Source organism: Schistocerca nitens, chromosome 10, assembly GCF_023898315.1.
Source record: "Schistocerca nitens isolate TAMUIC-IGC-003100 chromosome 10, iqSchNite1.1, whole genome shotgun sequence".
NCBI classification, from domain to species: Eukaryota; Metazoa; Arthropoda; class Insecta; order Orthoptera; family Acrididae; genus Schistocerca; species Schistocerca nitens.
Window position 1 is genome coordinate 80,885,779 of NC_064623.1, and position 22,515 is coordinate 80,908,293.

Below are 22,515 nucleotides of genomic sequence, written 5' to 3' on the forward strand. Positions count from 1 at the left end.
CACATCCTTTCTACGCTTCATGGATGGGGTCTTCGGAGTCCTCTGTCGATTTTTATCCGCAATTTTCTGTCGTATCGTACCTTCCGCGTGCAAGTCGCGGCCTCGTATAGTTCCTCCCACGTCCAGGAGAACGGTGTGCCACAGTCTGTCTGTTTTTAATAGCCATTAACGGGCTTGCTGCGGCCGTGGGAAATTCTGTCTCCGCTTCTCTGTATGCTGACGACTTCTGCCTTTACTACAGCTCTACTGGCATTGCAGCTGTTGAACGTCAGCTACAGGGCGCTATCCGTAAGGCGCAGTCTTGGGCTGTAGCGCATGGGTTTCAGTTTTCGGCTGCCAAGACCCGCGTTATGCATTTCTGCCGGCGCCGAACAGTCCATCCTGAGCCGCGGCTTTATCTTGCCGACGAACTCCTTGCTGTGGTGGAGACACACAGGTTTTTGGGTGTAGTTTTTGATGCCCGGCTGACTTGGCTGCCTCATATTCGGCAGCTTAAACAGGCATGTTGGCGGCATCTAAATGCTCTGCGATGCCTTAGCCACACCAGGTGGGGCGCCGACCGATCTACTCTCCTACGGCTCTACCAGGCGTTAATCCAGTCCCGTCTGGATTATGGGAGCCTGGCTTATGGCTCAGCATCCCCATCTGTGCTGCGGGTACTGGACCCAATCCTACACAGCGGCATACGGCTTGCCACTGGTGCTTTCCGCACCAGCCCTGTGGACAACATGCTAGTGGAGGCAGGTGTCCCTCCCCTGCGGTTACGGCGCCAACGTTTGCTAGCCGCTTATGCTGCCCATGTTTTAAGCTTGCCCGGGCATCCAAACTATCGTCTCCTGTTCCCGCGATCGGTCGTCCATCTGCCCGAACGTCGGCCCCGGTCTGGTTGTACAATCGCGGTCCGCGTCAAAGAGCTTCTCTCTGGGCTTCGGGTTTTCACTGTTCCACCTCCTTTCCGGGCCACTTTACATACACCCCCATGGTGTGTTCCTCGCCCTTGCCTTCGGCTCGACTTGGCACAGGGCCCGAAGGACAGTCCCTCCAGAGGCCTTCCGCCGCCGCTTTTATTCCATCCTGGCCACGTATCAGGGCTCTGGCATTGTTTACACTGACGGTTCGATGGTTGCTGGTCGTGTTGGGTATGCGCTCACTCTAGGGGACCGTTCCGAACAACGTTCCTTGCAGGATGGCTGCAGCGTTTACACTGCTGAGCTGGTCGCCATCTTTCGTGCCCTAGAGTATATCCGCTCCTACTCAGGTGAGTCCTTCGTTATCTGTAGCGATTCCCTGAGCGGTTTACGAGCTCTCGACCAGTGTTTCCCTCGTTCTCGTCTGGTGATGGCTATCCGAGAGTCTCTGCATACTCTTGCCCGTTTCGGCCGCTCTGTGGTCTTTGTGTGGAGCCCCGGTCATGTCGGCATCCCAGGTAATGAACATGTTGACGGCCTGGCGAAAGAGGCCACCAGTAAGCCATCTCTGGACGTTGGCCTCCCAGAGACTGATTTGCGGGCAGTCTTCCGCCGCAAAATTTTGGCGCTATGGGACGATGAATGGCGCGAACTGACAACACGCAATAAACTCCGTGCTGTCAAGGAGACGACGGTTGTGTGGCGGTCATCCCTGCGAGCCACTCGCAGGGACTCAGTAGTTCTTTGCCGGCTCCGCATTGGCCACTCCCGGCTGACACACAGTTATTTACTGCGCCGGGAGGACCCTCCTCTATGTCGCTGTGGGGCGGCTTTGACAGTGGCCCACCTTTTGATGGCCTGCCCCCTTTTAGCTGTGGTCAGGCAGACATTTGCGCTGCCTGATACGCTCCCTGCCCTTTTAACAGACGACTCCGCTATGGCTGACTTAGTTTTACGTTTTATTCGGGCAGGGGGATTTTATCATTTAACCTGAGTGTTTCTGTTTTATTTTATTGTTTTGTGTTGATTCTGGCCTTTGGCCTATAATTTTAAACTGATTTTTTAATGTGTTTCTAAGTGATTGGCTTTTCCTTTTTTATTTCTATGATCGGCCAACCACCGTCACACTCTGTGTGGTTTTAGTTCGTTTTGTCTTGTTTTTGCCTCAGTTTCTCTTGTTCTGTATATTCTGTGATCTATTCTGTTCCTCGTTTTTCTTCTCTGTGGGTGTTCTTTGTATTTGGAAAAAGGGACCGATGACCGTAGCAGTCTGGTCCCTTTAATCCCCCAAACCAACCAACCAACCTAACCGTACGTTGCATGGCGGAGGGTACTACATGCCACTACTTTTTCCTTTTCTATTCCACTTCCAAACGGAGAAAAATAAAAACAACTGTCTGTACGCCTTCGTTTGAGACCTAAATCTCTTATCTTGACCTTGCGGTCCTCGCGCGACATCTATGTTGGCGGCCGTAGAATCGTTCCGCAGGCAGCCGCGCCCTCCAGGAATTGCCATTTGAGTTCTGGAAACGTGTCTGTAATGCTCGAGTATAGATCGAAGACATCGCTAGTATTTCTTTAAAGTCCAGAAATATTGACCCTTAGACAGTGTGTCTAATAGTGTATTTTAATTAGGACAGTATGCCATCTTAGGCACTGTATAACATTAAAACACTTGATAATGGCACTTTAAGGCCGAAATCATGAGCGTGTAAATGTAACACTGCAAATAAAAAACAGTCTAATGGCGGTACTGACTTTAAAGAAATATTTTATGACTGTGGCCCCACATTATGAAAAAAACATTATGAAATATCGCTAGTAAATCTAGCAGCACACTGCTGAATTGCTCCGATGTAGATACTATATTAGTTGCAGGGTTGTAATTGTTATTAATTTGCCGATGACTCGCATCTTCAGATTTACCTACACAAAAAAATGCTCAGTTTTTCAGAAGTGGGATGACACCGTTGTGCAAAATTGGAGATAGTAGCAAGAAATTATAACACAGCTTCCTGATAGTAGATTGTGTTAGGCACATGGGATACCGGGAATACAAAACATCCCACCAAATAACTGCCCTCGTCACATATTCGGAAACATTGCGCAGGGTCCTAGAAATAAATAAAACGAAATTTAGCCGAAAAGTGGTCAAACTGAATGACAGGATTTGTCACAAAAATATATATCATCAGCCAGAACATAATGACAATCTACCTAATAGCCAGTATGTCCACCTTTGGCGGGGATAACAGCGGCGACGCGTGGCATGGAAGCAAAGAGGCCTTGATAGGTCTCTGCACACACAGGTCACCTAATTCCCGTAAATTCCGGGCAGGGGGGCGATGAGTTCTGACGCAACGTTCAATCACATCCCCGATGTCTTCGATCGAGTGCAGATCTGGCGAGTTGGAGGGCCAGCTCATCAATTGGAACTCGCCACTGTATTCCTTGAAGCACTCCGTCTCACTCCTGGCCTTGTGACATGGCACATTATCTTGTTGAAAAATGTCACTGCTGTCGGGAAACATGATCGCCATGAAAGGGTCAACGTGGTTTGCAACAAGCATACGACACTACATGGCCGTCATGGTGTGTTGCACGAGCTCCAATGGAAGTGTGGATGCCCAGGTGTCTGTTCCCCAGAGCGTAATGGAGTCACTGCCAGCTTTTCTCCGTCCCCCACTACAGCTGTCAAAGAGCTCTACACCTCGAAGACAACGGATTCGCCCCCCCCCCCCTCCACACGATAAAGAATGTAACGGGATTCATCAGACCGTGCAACGCTCTGGCACTGCGCCAACGTCCAGTGCCGATGGACATGTGCCCATTTCAGTTGTAGTCATGGTGTTAACATTGGCACATGCATGGGTCATCAGCTGCAGAGGCCCGTCTTTAGAAGTGTTTGGTGCACTGTGGGTTCAGACACACTAGTGCTCACCACCAGTCCTGTTTTACTAGTCTGCCCACCATACGACTCTCAACATCTGTAATGAGGGGTGGCCACAAACCACCACGACATCTGGACGTGGTTTCACCATGTGTTGAAAACACTGACCATAGCACTCCGCAGACACCCGTCGTGCAAATCCAAAACGCTCAATCCGAGCCTCTGGGCCATCACACTCTACCCTCTGTCAAACTCAGATAAATCGCATGCCCTCACCGTGCTACATACAGACAGCACAATCACTGATACTGTATGCACCGTGCATGTGTCAAGTCATTACTCGCCACATGACGCTGCTATTGCGTGGACGGATTTATACCGATAGTAGGTCATAACGTTCTGGCTAATCAGTGTATTTCACATCATGCAAAAAGAGAAAAAGATAAAGCAATAGATTTTCTTGCTAAGGCATGCAAAGTAATCCAATGAATACAAAACAGTCTCAGGCCTACATTGATCTGTTCCCATGTAACAATGTAAATGCCACTCTTTATCTCTTTCATTACCTTTTTTCCTTTATTATATTTTCAATTCCCAATCTGTGGTTGGCTGGCAGCAGCATAAGCGCTGCTCTTCAGCCAAGAGACATTACAAGTAGACAGGAAGACATTTAAAACAATATAAAGAAGAAAACATGGTTGAACATAAGAAAAAAAAGGTGGAACATAAGAGAAAAAAGCATACAAACAGTGGCAACTGTAAAACGGAGGCAAAAATCGAAAAAGGTATCTTACACAAAGAAAACATACACTGTAAGGATTAAAAGGCACCAGGTAAAGCATGGCCAGAGTATAAAAAGTAACATAACGATTAAAACAGCTACACGAGGGATGGCATAGCACAGAACAAACAAGGACTATATACAGGTCGAGCACACAAAACCATATCACTTGATGACACTGTATAATGGCACTGAACACAATACTAATGCAGCACACTTGATAATGAATAAAAACCTGTGAGGATATGGTGGGGATGGGGGACAAGAGAAAAGGGAAAAGGAGGTAAGAAGGAGGGGAGAGCAAGGGAGATGAGGTGGGGGGCGCGCCGAAGAGGGCCCACGGAGGGAAGGGATGGGATGGGAAAACAGCTGAGAAGCAGGTGCAGGGACTCAGGGGGGAAGAAGGAAAATCCGCTCTGGGAGAAGGAGGGGAGAGGAAAAGGGGTCTCTGGGGAGGGGGGAGCGGAACAAGGCCAGGCTACAGTTGGTAGGAAGGGCAGACGTCACAGCGAAGTTCAACATCAGCAAGGCGGAGGAGCTGGAAATTGTCCTGATGAAGGAGATGGAGGGTGTGAAGTTGGAGAGAGGGAGGAACACATGGATAGAGACGTGGCAATGGACAGGAGAGGAAGGAGGAAACCAGCGGGTGGGGGGATCAAGCTTGCACACAGTGTAATGGATGTGGAGAAAAAGGAGGAGGTGAAATGAGGTCATACAGGAGTTGTGTGAGGGAAGGAAGGTGGATACGGAAGGCAAGGCAGAGCGAGTGGCGTTCTGGGATTTGGAGGGCCTTGTAAAAGCGGAGGAAGGGCGGGGGGTGGAGATCCAGGCAATTCTTGCATAATAGGACAGATGAGGGATTTCTAGGTTTGGAGGATGGTGGAAGTATGCAATCCCCATGTCTGGCCCGACAGGATTTTCTGGAGGCAGAGGTGGGAATAGGCTTTCTGTTGGATGGTCAGGAAATGAGTTCAGGTGAGGTGACAGTCGAGCTTGAGGCCAAGGTATCTCAGGGTGGGGGTGGCACACAGGAGTCATGTGGGGGAAGGAAGTGGGATACGTAAGGCAAGGCAGATCACATGGTTAGGTAGAAATCATAGAATTAGTGGTTGGTGTGGCCTATGATAATTGCCTGAGTTTTGGAGGGGTTGATACAAAGGAACCACTGGTTACACCAAGTGATGAACTGGTCAAGGTGGGTTTGGAGGGTGAAGGGTAGGATAGAAAGCCAGGAAGGCGGTGCCATCAGATTATTGGAGGAGGTGGACAGGTACAGGTGGCTTGGGCATATCGGCAGTGTACAGGGGAGAGGACGGAGCCCTGGGGAATGACAGCAGTGGGATAAAAGATACAGTAGTTGGTGTTGTGGAGGGTGACATAGGAAGGACAGCTTGAGAGGAAGGAAGTGATCAGACAGACAAAATTGATAGGCAGGGCGTAGGTTTCGAGTTTGAAGGGGAGACCAGGATGCCATACGTGGTCGTAGGCATTTTGGAGGTCAAGGGAAACAAAAATAGTGGAGTGACGGGAGTTAAGTTGGAGGGAGAGAAGGTGGATGAGGTTAAGGAGTTGGTCTTTGGCGGAAAACGAGGTTTGGAAGCCACACTGGGTAAGGGAGAGAAGATGGTGTTGATGGAGGTGGTGATGGATACGACAAGAGAGGATGCATTCGAAGAACTTACTGAAGACAGAGGTGAGACAGATGGAACAATAGGAAGGGGCTTTGTTGTGTTTGAGGAATAAGAGGACACGGGAGGTCTGTCATAGGTCAGGGTAGAAGCCGGTAGAGAGGATGACGTTGTAGAAATTGGTGAGGGGAGTGAGGAAGAGGAAGGGGCATTCTCTGAGATGGCAGTGCGTGACACAGTCGTGACCAGGGGTCGTGTTGCGTTTTGACCGGAAGATAAGTTTAATGTCTTGTACTGTGATTGGAGTGTTGATGTCGGTGGGGCGGGGGGGGGGGGGGCAACTACCCCAAGTACTGGAGACTGGGAGCGACTGCAGCGGCCGAGGTATCACCACGTTCCATGACAGTGGGGAAAAGAGAATAATCAAAGTGGGGATCGTCAGCGACGGAAAAGACCTCGGAAAGGTGGGAAGAGAAGTGGTTGGCCTTAGTGAGGTTGTCGGGAAGGGGCGGTCTTTATAGAGAAGGGGGTATGAGGTGCGGAATGGGAATCAAGAAAGTGATGGAAGTCTGGCCAGTACTTGGAAGAGTTTATAGGGAGGTGGCGTTGAGTCGTGTACAGGTCTGGCGCCAGTCCCGGCGTTTCTTTGCTGTAAAGAGGTTCGAAAGTTTCGCTGTATTTGCCGGTGGAGTCGGAGTGTATCCCTGTCACGAGTGCGCAGAAAGGAGCGATAGAGGCGGCGGGGTTCGCGGAGGAGGACAACCCACGGAGGGAGAGTGGGACGGTGGGGGTGGATTGTTTTAGTAGAATGTGGGTCTCCACGGCGTCAGTAATGGTCTTCTGAAGGAAGTGTCATTTCTTTAAAAAATATTTTCAACATTTCGCGGCCCTGTCAGCAACTGCATAAATTTTAAGTTTAAAAATCAACAGCCTCAGCTGCACAGATTACCTAGATTTACCTAGGTTTCAGTCGGGATAACCCAGCCTTTTTCAGAATAAAAGTAACTACCGTTTGTCGATAGCGGACATCGGCAGGCTAAAACTAGAAATCCATAAATTATCGTCAGACTGGAAAAACGTATCTGAAACTGCCTCGGCCCCACTTCGCAATGCGGCAGCCACGAGTGCTGTACTGGAAATGACCGTAGCGTCATGAGGCCCGCCTAGGCGGATATAATACCTTGGCCTGCGCATAAACTGTGTGGAGGGTACTTGCTGGGATAAGACGCGAACCTAACTCCTAACCTTGAATTTACTAGTAAAGTGAAATAAAAGAATGGTACAGCTGAGGAAAAGGGCGTATCTGTTATCCTACGCAGAATGTACTTAGATCGACTGTCTTAACATTTATGAAGTATTCGTTGGAGACTGGGAGCGACTGCAGCGGCCGAGGTATCACCACGTTCCATGACAGTGGGGAAAAGAGAATAATCAAAGTGGGGATCGTCAGGGACGGAAAAGACATCACGTGCTTACAACGTGTGGCCTGTCTAGGAAAATTTTGTGCTTAAGCACGAAGTTTAATCACCTTAAGGAGTGGGAAGGATAATATAAAGCCAGCATCGTCATTATTATGACTAGGTCCAAAAATTTTTTGAGATTTAAATGTTGAGCATTTGCTTAGCTGTGGTTACAACGCATGAACATCATATTGAGTTAGCACACAAATGGTCATGAATGAACTTATGAACAACTTATGAACAAGTCAACATCCGGCAATACAGGCCATATAATATAGATGGTCATTATTCAAAGTAAGTATACACTCCTGGAAATGGAAAAAAGAACACATTGACACCGGTGTGTCAGACCCACCATACTTGCTCCGGACACTGCGAGAGGGCTGTACAAGCAATGATCACACGCACGGCACAGCGGACACACCAGGAACCGCGGTGTTGGCCGTCGAATGGCGCTAGCTGCGCAGCATTTGTGCACCGCCGCCGTCAGTGTCAGCCAGTTTGCCGTGGCATACGGAGCTCCATCGCAGTCTTTAACACTGGTAGCATGCCGCGACAGCGTGGACGTGAACCGTACGTGCAGTTGACGGACTTTGAGCGAGGGCGTATAGTGGGCATGCCGGAGGCCGGGTGGACGTACCGCCGAATTGCTCAACACGTGGGGCGTGAGGTCTCCACAGTACATCGATGTTGTCGCCAGTGGTCGGCGGAAGGTGCACGTGCCCGTCGACCTGGGACCGGACCGCAGCGACGCACGGATGCACGCCAAGACCGTAGGATCCTACGCAGCGCCGTAGGGGACCGCAACGCCACTTCCCAGCAAATTAGGGACACTGTTGCTCCTGGGGTATCGGCGAGGACCATTCGCAACCGTCTCCATGAAGCTGGGCTACGGTCCCGCACACCGTTAGGCCGTCTTCCGCTAACGCCCCAACATCGTGCAGCCCGCCTCCAGTGGTGTCGCGACAGGCGTGAATGGAGGGACGAATGGAGACGTGTCGTCTTCAGCGATGAGAGTCGCTTCTGCCTTGGTGCCAATGATGGTCGTATGCGTGTTTGGCGCCGTGCAGGTGAGCGCCACAATCAGGACTGCATACGACCGAGGCACACAGGGCCAACACCCGGCATCATGGTGTGGGGAGCGATCTCCTACACTGGCCGTACACCACTGATGATCGTCGAGGGGACACTGAATAGTGCACGGTACATCCAAACCGTCATCGAACCCATCGTTCTACCATTCCTAGACCGGCAAGGGAACTTGCTGTTCCAACAGGACAATGCACGTCCGCATGTATCCCGTGCCACCCAACGTGCTCTAGAAGGTGTAAGTCAACTACCCTGGCCAGCAAGATCTCCGGATCTGTCCCCCATTGAGCATGTTTGGGACTGGATGAAGCGTCGTCTCACGCGGTCTGCACGTCCAGCACTAACGCTGGTCCAACTGAGGCGCCAGGTGGAAATGGCATGGCAAGCCGTTCCACAGGACTACATCCAGCATCTCTACGATCGTCTCCATGGGATAATAGCAGCCTGCATTGCTGCGAAAGGTGGATATACACTGTACTAGTGCCGACATTGTGCATGCTCTGTTGCCTGTGTCTATGTGCCTGTGGTTCTGTCAGTGTGATCATGTGATGTATCTGACCCCAGGAATGTGTCAATAAAGTTTCCCCTTCCTGGGACAATGAATTCACGGTGTTCTTATTTCAATTTCCAGGAGTGTATTTGACCTTAAATGGTCAAAATAAACTAATGCACATGCCTGATTGAGCTTCAGGCGAAGTTATGGCTATGAGTTACAGAAAACACTAAAGTAGGGGATAATGTGGCGGCAGTGGGGTACTCAATTTGTCTTCATGGATGCGATCCATACACATACTGTAAGTCAATATCCGACGGCGTTTGTCACCTCAGTGTAATTTAAATGTATAAAAAAAATCCAATCGTAGTCATACCAGTATGATGACTTGAGAAGTCATCTCACACGTCATTAAAGGAGTATTTCGTATCATGACGGCCATATCAACATTCCGTCGTCCTGGTGGAGAGAGCACAGCGGGCAGTGCGTCCCGACAGCTGGGCATCGTCTGGCATACAGCAGAACTAGGATCTCCACACAGGACCGCTCCGCGACAGAGGTCAACACGTAAACACGCTGACGTCTGTGGAGTGCCATTTACCTGTTGCGTGACGCCATAAGCGTTACAAATGAAACATTCAAGTTTAAACGATACCACACAATTCTTCTGTAATATGCCAAAAAATCATGTAAAGAAAGAAGTATACCAAAACATTCATGCATAGTAAAAAGGAACAAGTTTCAGTTCTTACACAAACTTGTATCCTAATTAGACAGATAACACAGTAAGTGACTGATTATAGGAAATAATTGCACGGTAATTGTCTGCAATACAATAAAAATATCAAACAGAATGATCGTAACTAATGAATAAAAGTGGTCAACAAAGTCAGTTTGTCACTGACGTGTAAAGATGTTAAAATAACTAAACTGGGTGGTTTCAGTCACATCCTGTTAACAAAATTAAAATGAAGCTGTGTTAAACTTGCTACAATTCTGTGCATTAACAAACGAAAAAATACCTGCGTTTAAAGAATATCGTATCGTCATTAAACAGATGAAACACTATGTGACTGACTAAACAGAACTACTGTGAAGCGGTAACATACAGTATAACAGGAATACCATACAGAATTATCTTAACAAAAGAATAAAAGTGTTCATAAAAGCGTGTTGTCGTAGATCATTTAAAAGGGCTAAAATAACTAAACTCAACAGTTTCAATCGTATGAGTGTTCATAAAATTAAACTCAAGCTTTGGTAACATTGTTAAGGTGCGTTAAGGAAAGAGTTTACAAAATTAAAGTAAGATGAACTTTAATTCAAATAGAGCGAGAGAATCCCAATGAATAAACAAATCGGAGGAACAGTGTAAGAACTGGATAAGTCTATCAACACGTCAGGTCTAGGATGAATATTAGTCATACAGCAAGATTAAGTGTTTGGCATCAAAAAGCATTAACAGAGAATTGTATCTCATTAAAAAAATATTAATAGAGCCGAGCACGTTTTTTTTATAATCGGCGAACGTTCCACAGAATCGAAAGTAACGTGGAGTGCGCTCTGAGGGGGCGCAACAAAACGTCTGATGTTCTCAGTGTACGTGAACGATTTACCAGACACGACCAGCGACCCTACAACATTGTTCGCTGGCTATGCTGTTCTGTACGGGAAAGTATCGTCGCTGGACGACCACGAGGAATTACAAAAAATCTCCGCTTGGTGCAATGAATGGCAGCTGTCTTTGGTGAATGGATGTGAATACAAAATAATTTCTATAGCGGGAAGAAACATGCCGACAGTACCGGAGTACAGGTTCAGCTGAGAAGTACCTTTTGCCTATAATTATAGTGAGGCCCCTCACAAAGAGTCCAGTGTGGACTGACAGCGAAACTCGGTAGGGATGCTGATGCGTTAATGCGGAACCGATCTACGCTGGGAAAAAATTAATTCAGATTTTGGCCATCAGGTGCAAATCTAGCGCTATAGGCTGTTTGTGAGACGGTATGGAATGCAGGCTGTCATTTGACAAGACGCAGCGTGAGTGAGCAGTGTGGCTGTCGAGAGGAGGTAGCGGGCGCTGTCAGTGAAACTGTTTTACTACAATTACAGTGCTGCATCGAGCGAGTATCGCCACTGGAAGGTCTGAGGAGAGACCCGGTGTCATTAGATGAATTAAAGAAGACGGTAATGGAATTCGAAAACACGGGTGAGCTCGGCACGGCGCGTGGAAGTTACTGACGAGGTTGCGGTTGCTGTAAGTGACCACGCGACGCGAGCTAGGGCTCGTGCAGTGTCACGAGAATTGTCCATCCCATGGTCAACAGTACGGAAAGTTCTTCGGTCTACTTTACACTTATACCCGTACAAGATCCAACTGAAACGTCATGATTCTCAGCAATGATCCGAATTTGCTCGTCGGTTTATGGCACGGGTCGAAATTGATGACATGTGGCCGGGCAATATTCTGTGGAATGACGAGGCTCGTTTTACACTATAGGATGCAATGAATACACAGAAGTGTCGTATTCGGGGTACTGTTAAACTGTACGTTGTGCACGAAGAACCATTGCACTCGCCGTGCGTGACTTTGTGGCGTGGATTCAGAAGCACCGTTACCTTCGATCCGTTCTTCTCTGAAGAGAACACACTCAGAGGGCCTACCAGGTGTACTGCGACGTCATTATGTTACTTAGACCTCCCTGTACAGCACGTGATTCCTCCTTTGGAAACCACTGCTTTCATGCAAGATGGTGCGACGCCTCATGTCACTCGCCCAATGAAAGGTGTGATTAATTCAACGTTCCACGAATATGTTATCTCCGGATGTTTTTCAGGTACATGGCCTGCAAGACCGTCTGCTCTGTGTCTACGTGACTTTGGCTCTGGTGATATCTACAAGAACGCGTTTACCAGGCACACGTTCAGTCTCTACCTGATCTCAACGCCATTATACAGGAATACGTTTCTGAGATTACACCCATAAATTGTGTGAGAAGCGTTTCATAAGAAAATTGACATTTTGTCTTTCACACAGACATTTCCTGACAACGTCCTACTCCTCATCCATGACACATGGAAATACTTCTAATGGTCTTTGTTCCTTTCACAGCACCAGATGTGCACCTGGTGGCCAAAATTGTAACTAACTTTTTTCCAGCATAAATTCGTTCCGCATTAACATCTACCAAGTTTCTGAGCCATAGGATAATTACAGCTCACAATGTCATTCTGTGAGTAGCTGCACTTTGATTATTAACCACCTGTGATTAGAGGTAGTAGTAGGAAGAGATATGAAATGGGACGATCACAAAAAGACAAATTGAAGGCTTAGATTTGTTTGTAGGATTCTGGGGAAATAGCATAGAAGAAGCTAGTACTACCAATTCTAGAGTACTGTTCCAGTGTTTGGAGTGCTTATCAAGTGGTCGCAGACACGGAACAGTTTCAGAGACGACCTGCTAGGATTGTAACTGGTAGTTGTAGCCCATAGAAAAACGTGACAGAGATGCAACAGGAAGTTAAACGGTAGTCCATGCAATAAATATTACATAGTTCTCGCAAAACTCTTCTTCTGTTTGAAGAAGACTGCGTGGTCGTAATGCCACCACCTTCATGTAATATGCAAGCGATCGCGAGAGTAAGACGCAAGAGATTAGGGGACCCATAGAGCTTTACAGTCAGTCAACGTTCCCTCGCCCAGTACGCGACTGACCCAGAACAGAAAGTTGATGGTAAAATTATTTAGTTCGGGGCCGAATATCACTGTTGCTATCCTAATCTTAGGATTCCGAGTGCCAAAACATTTAGTGGAACATATCGAACATTGCTAGAAACTCGTACTCTTCCCAGTATTCGTATTCACTCCGGAAGACATCGCGACGTTCAAGAAGAGGGAAACATTCTTAATTCAATAGAGCGCAGTCCTCGTTCAAGTACAAGGCGCCGAGATACCCGATTGAACGTTTCACAAGCTAAGGTATGTAGGAGTCTTCATGAGAATGGACTGTATCCTTCTCATGTGCAGAAAGCTCACCATTTAGAGCCACATGATTGAGCCAATCGTTTGCACTTTTGTAGCTGTACCGCTTGATAATATTCAGTGATGAGGCAACCTTTACAAATTCAAAATGGTTCAAATGGCTCTGAGCACTATGGGACTCAACATCTGTGGTCATAAGTCCCCTAGAACTTAGAACTACTTAAACCTAACTAACCTAAGGACATCACACACATCCATGCCCGAGGCAGGATTCGAACCTGCGACCGTAGCAGTCGCGCGGTTCCTGACTGAGCGCCTAGAACCGCTAGACCAACGCGGCCGGCGCAACCTTTACAAAAGAGGGCATCAACAACATGCATATCTGGGCAGAATAAAATTCCCACGCCACGGTAGTATCTCAATTTCAACGCAGATTTAGCGTCAATGTCTGGTGTGGTATTGTGTGTCACCAGTTACTGGGGTCGTTTATTCTCCTGGGAAATTTAAATGGTCAGATGGCCGGTAACTTTTTACGAGAAGACTTACCGCAGCTTCTTGAAGATGTTCCTCTGTAAACGAAGACGCCTCTTGTACGTCCAACATGGCGGGGCACCTGCACACTTCCACTATGTGGTAACAGCTTATCTTTCATCAGCAATTACCACATTGATGGACAGGTCGCGGGGGCCCTATCAACAGGCCTGCCAGATCCCCAGATTTAACACCCCTAGATTACTGCAGCTGGGGGTGGATGAAAGACAACGTGTTCGACGTTAAGGTGGAAACACGAAAAGAAATGACAACGCATTTTCGATACCGAAACGTCAATAAAGACCGAGCATTTGCAATTACGGAATGCTACTCGCTTGGTTGACACCCGTGCGAATCTTTGCATTCAAATGCAGGGAGGAAATTTGGAACACTTGCTGTAAATCCACACTGAATGCAAAAGACTGTTACAAAATTGTTTAAATTAATTATTACGTGCATTTATGATAGTGAAATCCTACAATAAAAGTTTTTTTTGCCATTATCCTGAGTTTTTCAATTACTGTAGGTCCTTAATTATGGATCTGATCCCATTACTGTATTTACATTTTTTGTTCCAAGTAACCTAAGGAATACCCTCCAGAAACCGGTGGAAAAACTCGTGACTCACCCTGTATAGGTTTCGGCCACAGCCGTCGTCAGTAAACACACACACACGCACACACACAGACAATGGCACTTCAGCCCGAGATGCTGGAGTTGGCGGTCGTGTGTACGTGGGGTGTGCTTGTTTGTATATGTGTGTGTGAATGGTGAGCGTCTCTGTCTTTATTGACGAAGGCTGTGGCCGAAAGCTATATGTGAGTCTTTCACTTGTCTGAAACTTGAAGTGTCTTTTTTACGGTAAGTAACGATCTGTCTTTTCATACATTGTTGACATTCCTACCTGTAGTTCCCACTGTTCACGTAAAGATTGCATTCTCTCAGTGTTCCTTAAACTGCGGCTCGCAGGCCACACGTGGCCCGAATCAACTGTTCGTGTCGGCCGCTGTTTTCAGCCGTATTTTATAATATAATGAAAGGAGACTGTTCTGTTTACCGTGTCGATTTTCAAGTTGTCAATAAATGTGAATCAAGTTGTGAATTTGATAAATGTGCTCAACCTCCATAGTATCGAGGTAAGCATATTCTTCAGTCTGTTCGTGAGATCACAGATTTTGGCTAGAGAGGTTACTTCTTTTGAAGAGAGTAGCAAGTAGTAGTGGGTGTTAGACAATCTGGCAATGTTCTTGGTTTGAGAATGATGGAAATTGTCCCGCCGTGCACTGCGGGCGACATTATTTGAAAAGGATTTTGTACTAATATGTTCCGAAGAAGAATTTTGTGGAAATGAGATTATATGAATGCAAGAATGTCGAAAGAGCAATTTTTAAGGTAATTTAGTATCTTATGCGTATTTGTAACTGTGCAATTTCTTATTTTTGGAACATTGCGTATTGTTGATGTTTACTGTAGCAATATTGTAATGCAACATATGGGTATGTCTTATAATTGAAACAAGTGTCAAGGAAAGTAATTGTACATGGGAAACTTTTAGTAAATATTTTTCTAACTAGGCTAGTCGTGAGAACTTTATGAAAGGGAATATTGTTGTTATGGCTTAATGAAAAATAGTTTAACATCGAGTCTTGTCCATCTCTTGATTTGCAGCTCCTTGTATTGGCCGTGTTTGCCGTTAAAATTTTTGGGATTTGCGGTCCGCCAGTTAAGCAAAACACCGTTTCTCTCAGTACCCAGACATGTTTCGGCACCACTGTGCCATCATCAGTGGGTTTTCGTTTTTATTTATTCTGTAATGTGAACACTTTTGTTACATGATTATAAAATTATGTGCATTTTAGTTCAAATAACACATCGTTTCTTTTTGTAAATACCTTTACATTTGGTGAGCATGAATTTTCTGGACCACTTTTGTGTTAATTGTTACAGGTAGCTTGTCATCTGCAACCAAACGATGTTTAAGAGAAAGTTTTTTTTTTTTTTTTTTTGCTGAAAGTTAGCCTATCTTCTAGAGTGTAATTTAGTTTTTCGCGATGTTTTCGCACCTATTTTCGTATTTACTTACGTTTTCGTGTGGCAAGCACTCCCATTCTCCGCATCATGCTAAGATGTTGCGATGCGTACGTAGCTATAACAATTATTTTCCACAAATAGCGTAGTAAAACGCTTTTCACTACACCAGAACACAGTGTGATTGTGGTTTGTTATGTGTCCCAGCCCAATCAGTGTTTATTTCTTCACCAGGCAGCTCGGCGCCAAATTTGAATTTTATTTGCATTTTATCTTTGTGTGTGTGTGTGTGTGTGTGTGTACATGCATGAGTGTGTGTGCATGTGTGTACACTTTATCTGTTTGTGCTGTTTTTATTTGTAAAGTTCCTTTAATGTGTTAAATAGTGTGCCCTTGCAAAGTGTAGTGTAGTCGTTTAAGACCTGTTTTCCTTCCGCTATTGCCTTCTGTATATGGAAGTTTTCCTCAGTGGTCAGTTTGCTGTATAGGCTGTGGCTGGGTTTTAGTATTCTTAAGTCTGTTTCTATTGTGGTTGGGTGGTGATTGTTGGCTATAAGATGGTCAGCAAATGCGCTACGGGAGCTGTTGCTTTTAAAAGCTCTGAGATGTTCCGAATGTCTTGTTTTGAAGTTTCTGCATGTTTGTCCTATGTATACTGACTGTTAAGTGTTGCATGTGAGTTCATATACTCCTGACCTGTTAAATTTATCCATGGGTGTTTCTTGTGTTCTGATCTTTTTCTGTGTTGTGTTCTCCGTCCTGTATCCTACTTGGAGTCCCTGTTTCTTTAATACAACACAAAAGTGGTCCAGAAAATTCATGCTCACCAAATGTAAAGGTATTTACAAGAAGAAACGATCTGTTGTTTGAACTAAAAGTGCACATAATTTTATAATCATGTAACAAAAATGTTCACATTGCAGAATAAATAAAAACGAAAACCCACTGATGATGCCACAGTGGTGCCGAAACATGTTTGGGTACTGAGAGAAACGGTGTTTTGCGTAACTGCCGGACCTCAAATCCCACCCCGCCCAAAAAAAAAAAAAAAAAAAAAAAAATCGAGTCTTGTTCTGATTTATCAGTCTTTAAGATACGTTTCCCATTCTCATTTTCTTTCAAGAATGTGTTTGTGTACTCGCTGTGGGAGCTTTTGTGAAAATTGGCAAGATACCCTTTTGCATTGCACGTCGCAAGTACGGCAAATGAAATTTGGTTTTCGGACAGTTAGAGAAACATTCCTAATAGTGACAGCCTGCAGAACAGACTAGTGTTCTGTTGGCACAGGTAGGCCAACGAATTCAATTATCATCAAAAATCATGTTTACTGTGAAGCACAGTGATTGTCGGAATATATTTGTGAAAATATCATATCATTTCAGAGATTTCAAATCAGTAAAAATTTCAGAAAAGTGCTGTCGTGTCAGTTTTCAAGCAGTTTTATCACAAAATAAGATGCGTCAATTTCTATGTTCATTTACTCTGTAATTACAATAACAATTCTGGTACAGTGATTGTGTACAAGACTAAGATGAGCTATATTCACGCCTAACATTTTAATCTGTATCATTTTGTTTTGCAGTCAGATAACACATGTAAATTTCAATGAAAATGGATTGCTTTCTCGCAGACGAATTGTTTGATGCACTGGCAGTCTGGATTCCGCATCGTGTAGCGTGAGCTTCACATACTTTCACAAAATTAAATTTTCACGTAGTTATGTTGCCCTGCACTGGGACTTACGTATTCCGATATCAAAGTAAGTCTTATGTAGTTATCATACCAACCAGACAATTACAAACACGCATTCCAAGAAATACGAACACCAGTTTAACATACAAACTTCAGGTGCAACAACTAACAGCTGAACCAAAAAACCTCAACTAATATTAAGAACTGCTTAAGACTGTTGTTTTCGTGCTCAGTGAGAAACAAAAATACTTATAGAGACAATATGGTTTTATGAAGTGCCCAATTTTAACTGACGATGGGTAAATTCTGCCGTGAGCTAAGTGGAGTTGGCTGCTTAGTACAGCGACAAAGCTGTATGCAGGGGCAGATGGATTTGTTATTGCGGGGTGAGGGGACGAGATAGAGGAAATTTTTCTTGTTTGTCTACCAGTGCTGACAACTAATGAGCGTGTGTGTCTCGTACCTCCCAGCTGCTTTGCTATAAATTTCAAAGGGAAGTAACGTGGACTCGTGAATGAGCGTTACAGAAACGGTCATCTTCAAATGCGATGCGTATTTGTATTAATTAAATTAAGGCTGTTGTAATATAATGCAGAACAGAATAAAAATGAAATTAATAACAGTACCCATTTGTGATCCTGTCTTAGACTACATAATCCATTTACATATAATCTAAATTCAATTACTGTTATTACGTTAGCCGGCCCCTGTGGCCAAGGGGTTCTAGGTGCTTCAGTCTCGAACCACGCTGCTGCTACAGTCGCAGGTTCGAATCCTGCCTCGGGCATGGATGTGTGTGATGTCCTTAGGTTAGTTAGGTTTAAGTAGTTCTAAGTCTAGGGGACTGACGACCTCAGATGTTGAGTCCAATAGTGCTTAGAGCCATTTGAACGAATTACTCTACTTACACAGACAACACAGAAACGTTTCGTCAGAAAATTACACCGTTACAACACTAGGGGTGCTGAGGGTGATATCAGTGAGAGAACACTAAGCGTTCCAAATGGTGTCGACAATCGCTACTTGGGAATCGGCGGCCAAAGGACCGCGCCCTCACTATAGCCAGCCTATTGGGGCTCACAACATACTAATTTATGTTGGTTACCAACTAGTAATAAGCACTCGGTGCGAATGTCAGTACTGTCTTGAGCAAAGAAGTTTGACGGCCGCTGCTCTAGGGTGTATGTTCTACTACAACACAATATGTGGACGATTCAGACGTTGAGTCGAAAACCTGCTACAGTACTTCTCTCTGCTGAGACAGTAATCAGCAACAGGCACACAAATAGAATCAGCCAGTACTTTATTCTGGAGAAATCAAAGCCCTGCTTGATAGTAGTGCATCTCGTAAACAACTACGGCGGTTATGAATTGAACCCAGGAAGGCGGCTCCAAAAATGCCAACCATCAGCCTCTACACCTATATGACTGCATTTCAGATGTTTCATACAACTACTTTCAGGTTATTCCTCTATCGTTCCATTCTCAAATAGCAGGTGGGACAAATGAAAGCCTAAATCTTCCCATTCCAACTTTAATTTCTCTTATTTAATAACGATACCCATTTGTCCCCCTAGAGATGGCAGTCAGTAACATACACTCTAAGGAAAAAAAAAATTATAACGATCCACAGAAGAAAGAATCAATGGATGTGCTCTGAATCTCTACATGTACACAGAAATGGCTGCAATTTTGGAACAACTGGATAGAGTATCTAGGCGAAAGAGCTTCACACATCAAGTCAATAACATGTTGGCCAACATCTCGCGCCAGCAGCTGTGGCCGAGCGGTTCTAGGCGCTTCAGTCTGGAACCACGCGGCTGCTACGGTCGCAGGTTCGAATCCTGCCTTGGACATGGATGTTTGTGATGTCCTTAGGTTAGTTAGGTTTACGTAGTTCTAAGTCAGGGCTTAACAACTGGCCGGTTCTGAGCGCGAGTACTCGCGTCTGCTCAGGCACGTGCTCGCGAGCAGCTGCAAGGTCGCGGAGTAGGGAGGGAGGGGAGGGAGGGGAAATGCGCGCGCACGTTTGAATAGGGCTGCAGCGTGCCTATTGAATTCGCGCCGACTGTGTAACGTTTGAAGTACTACGATCAGCTCTTAACAGTCATTTCGCTGGTTAAGAATCTTGTGAAGTCGCCATTGTGTAACCCCAACCATGCTTTCGCAGTTCAACCCCCATGGGGAGGAATTGTATCTGTTTACAGAAAAATATGGTGTTGCAAAATGTTTAGTATGTCACAAAACGCTGAATTCTTTTAAGAAATTTAATTTGCAGCGACATTATATGTCGTACCACGCGAAAGACTACGGACGTGGAAAATGTGATTGACCAGATCGTGCACAGGAAGTTATTAAACTTAAAAGGAAGCTATCCGAAGATCTGCACGACGAAGAAAAATCAACTGAGGCAGCTCTCAGAGTGGGTTACAAAATTGCTTTGCTTTTAGCAAAATCCCTGCGCCCCTTAACTGATGGCGATTTAATAAAAGAATGTTTGGTAGCTGCAGCGGAACATTTGTGTCCATCTCAAGTTGAACAGTGTCGGATTGTGCCATTATCTAACATGACCATTATGCATCGCATACAGGACATGGCAGACGACGTCCAGAGCCAGCTTGCAAATATCTGTAAAGATTTTATGGCGTATTCTCTAGCTCTGGACGAAAGTGTTGATATCACTGGAACAGCGCAGCTTGCCATATTTATTAGAGGTGTTAATAGAGATCTTCAGGTGAGGGAGGAGCTCCTCGATGTAGTAGCCATGAAGAACACTACAACCGGAAGTGATATTTTAAGTAGTGTTGAAGAAAGTGTTGAAAATATAGGATTGTCGTGGAATTCTTTAGTTTCAGTGTCTACAGATGGTAGAGGCATACACTAAGCTAATAAAATTACGTGGCACGTGTACATTCTCCTTTATTTGTTTCATTTGTCGCAGTAATAATTCGTGAGTGATATCCCTGCAGGTGGCCGCGGATTTACATTGACTGGTGGCAGCTGTTGTGTACCCCACGTGACTCTCCCCACTCTCCGCTCTGGTTCGGTAGTGGGGGTAACGTGCTCGCGCTGCTCCGTGCTCGCGCCTTGCTGCTCACAGCTTGCTCCGCGAGCACGTATGTTGTGAAGCCCTGTTCTAAGTCTAGGAGACTGATGACCTCAGATGTTAAGTCCCACAGTGCTTAGACCCATCTGAAACATTTTGAACCACATCTGGCCCTTATTCAAGCAGCTGTTCGGCCTGACATTGATTGGTCGAGTTGCTGGGTGTCCTCCTGAGTGATATCTTGCCAGAGTCTGTCCTATTGGCGCGTTAGGTCGTCAAAATCCCGGGAAGGACGAAGGACCCTGCCCACAATGCTTTATCGTTCTCTGTTGGGGAGAGATCCGGCGATCTGGCAGCAATTACAAAGACAAACAGTAGAAAGTCTCACCGTGTGCGGCCGGGCGTTATCTTGCCAAAATGTAACCCCAGGACGGCTTGCCATGCAGTGTAACAAAACGCAGAGTAGAATATTTTCGACCAACCGATCTGCTGTAAGTATACCGCAGATGACGACCAACGAATGAAATGACACCACAGATGATCACTCCTGGTTGTCAGGCCATTTGGCGGGCGACTGTCAGGTTGTTACCCACCGGTCTCTGGGGCGTCTCAAGACACGTCTTGACTTGTCATCGGGGCTCAATTCCAAGGGGAGTCATCAATGAAAATTCTCCTCCGTGAAATGTAATCGCAGTTGGGAATATGGACAACCATCAGCTGTAAAATGGAATGATAGACCGAGAAATGAACCCGAATTTCCCGCTTATCGCGAGCGGTCGCCTTGTCATTAGACTATCCAAACTTGCTTCACGGCCATATCAAAACTTGCATGTCGTCAATCATGTTCCTACAACTTGTACATCATTTATGTATATTCCTACTGTGTACGATGTAATGTTTCTTCGGACATACATGTCGAAATGGACATTGCATCGCACTTGTGAACAACAACATAACTCTGCAATCTCGAATTATATTCCAGTCAATGAGAATTCAGAAAACGACACCAGTGCAAAGAGCCTGGCTGGTGTGCAGAGGTCAAGGGCGCCGTAAACTCAGTCCACCTTCTGTGAGTCGCCCATTAATAGTCCTTTGGTCACTGAAGCCCCAGATGAACGTCGAATCGATTATAATGATGAATCCGGGACTCTGAGTGCCTGTCTATCCATTGTCGTCTCTCTCGGCCGACCGCTTCCTTCGTGACGCTGTGTTCGGCCACTGCTCGCCCATTCCCGCCAACATCCTCGAATAATGGCATCGCTCCTGTTCAAATGTCGACCGATTCGCCGGTTACTCCATCCGGCATCCTTGAGCCCAGCTACACGTCCTCTCTCGAAAATGGCTCTGAGCACTATGGGACTTAACATCTATGGTCATCAGTCCCCTAGAACTTAGAACTACTTAAACCTAACTAACCTAAGGACAGCACACAACACCCAGTCAACACGAGGCAGAGAAAATCCCTGACCCCGCCGGGAATGGAACCCGGGAACCCGGGCGCGGGAAGCGAGAACGCTACCACACGACCACGAGCTGCGGACTCCTCTCTCGAATGCTGACAGCTGCGGATCTGTTCAAGTGCGTGTCTGCGAGATATAGTTACTATCCAAGTGAGTACACGGAATGAAATTTGCAAAGATTTATGCCCTCGTATCGACATCTCCCATGTTCACTATCCTTGTCAGCTGCGCCGCAGCGTGACACATTCATCCGCCGACCGTCTAAGTTCATAATTTTGGATTTTCCGTCGATACTGCATTCGTGACCATTTTGCATACATCCTTTTCACTTTTCATTTTTTTCTTTTTGAGTGTATTTTCGCATTCAGAGGACATAATAGGTGATAGAATTTTCGTGGAAAGTAGTTCTCGCCGCAACGAAAAAGGATTTTGTTTTAACGAGTGCCACCCCAACTCGCTTATCATATCTGTGGGACTCCCTCCCCTATTTCGCGGTAACAGGAAACGAGCTGCACTGCTTTGAACTT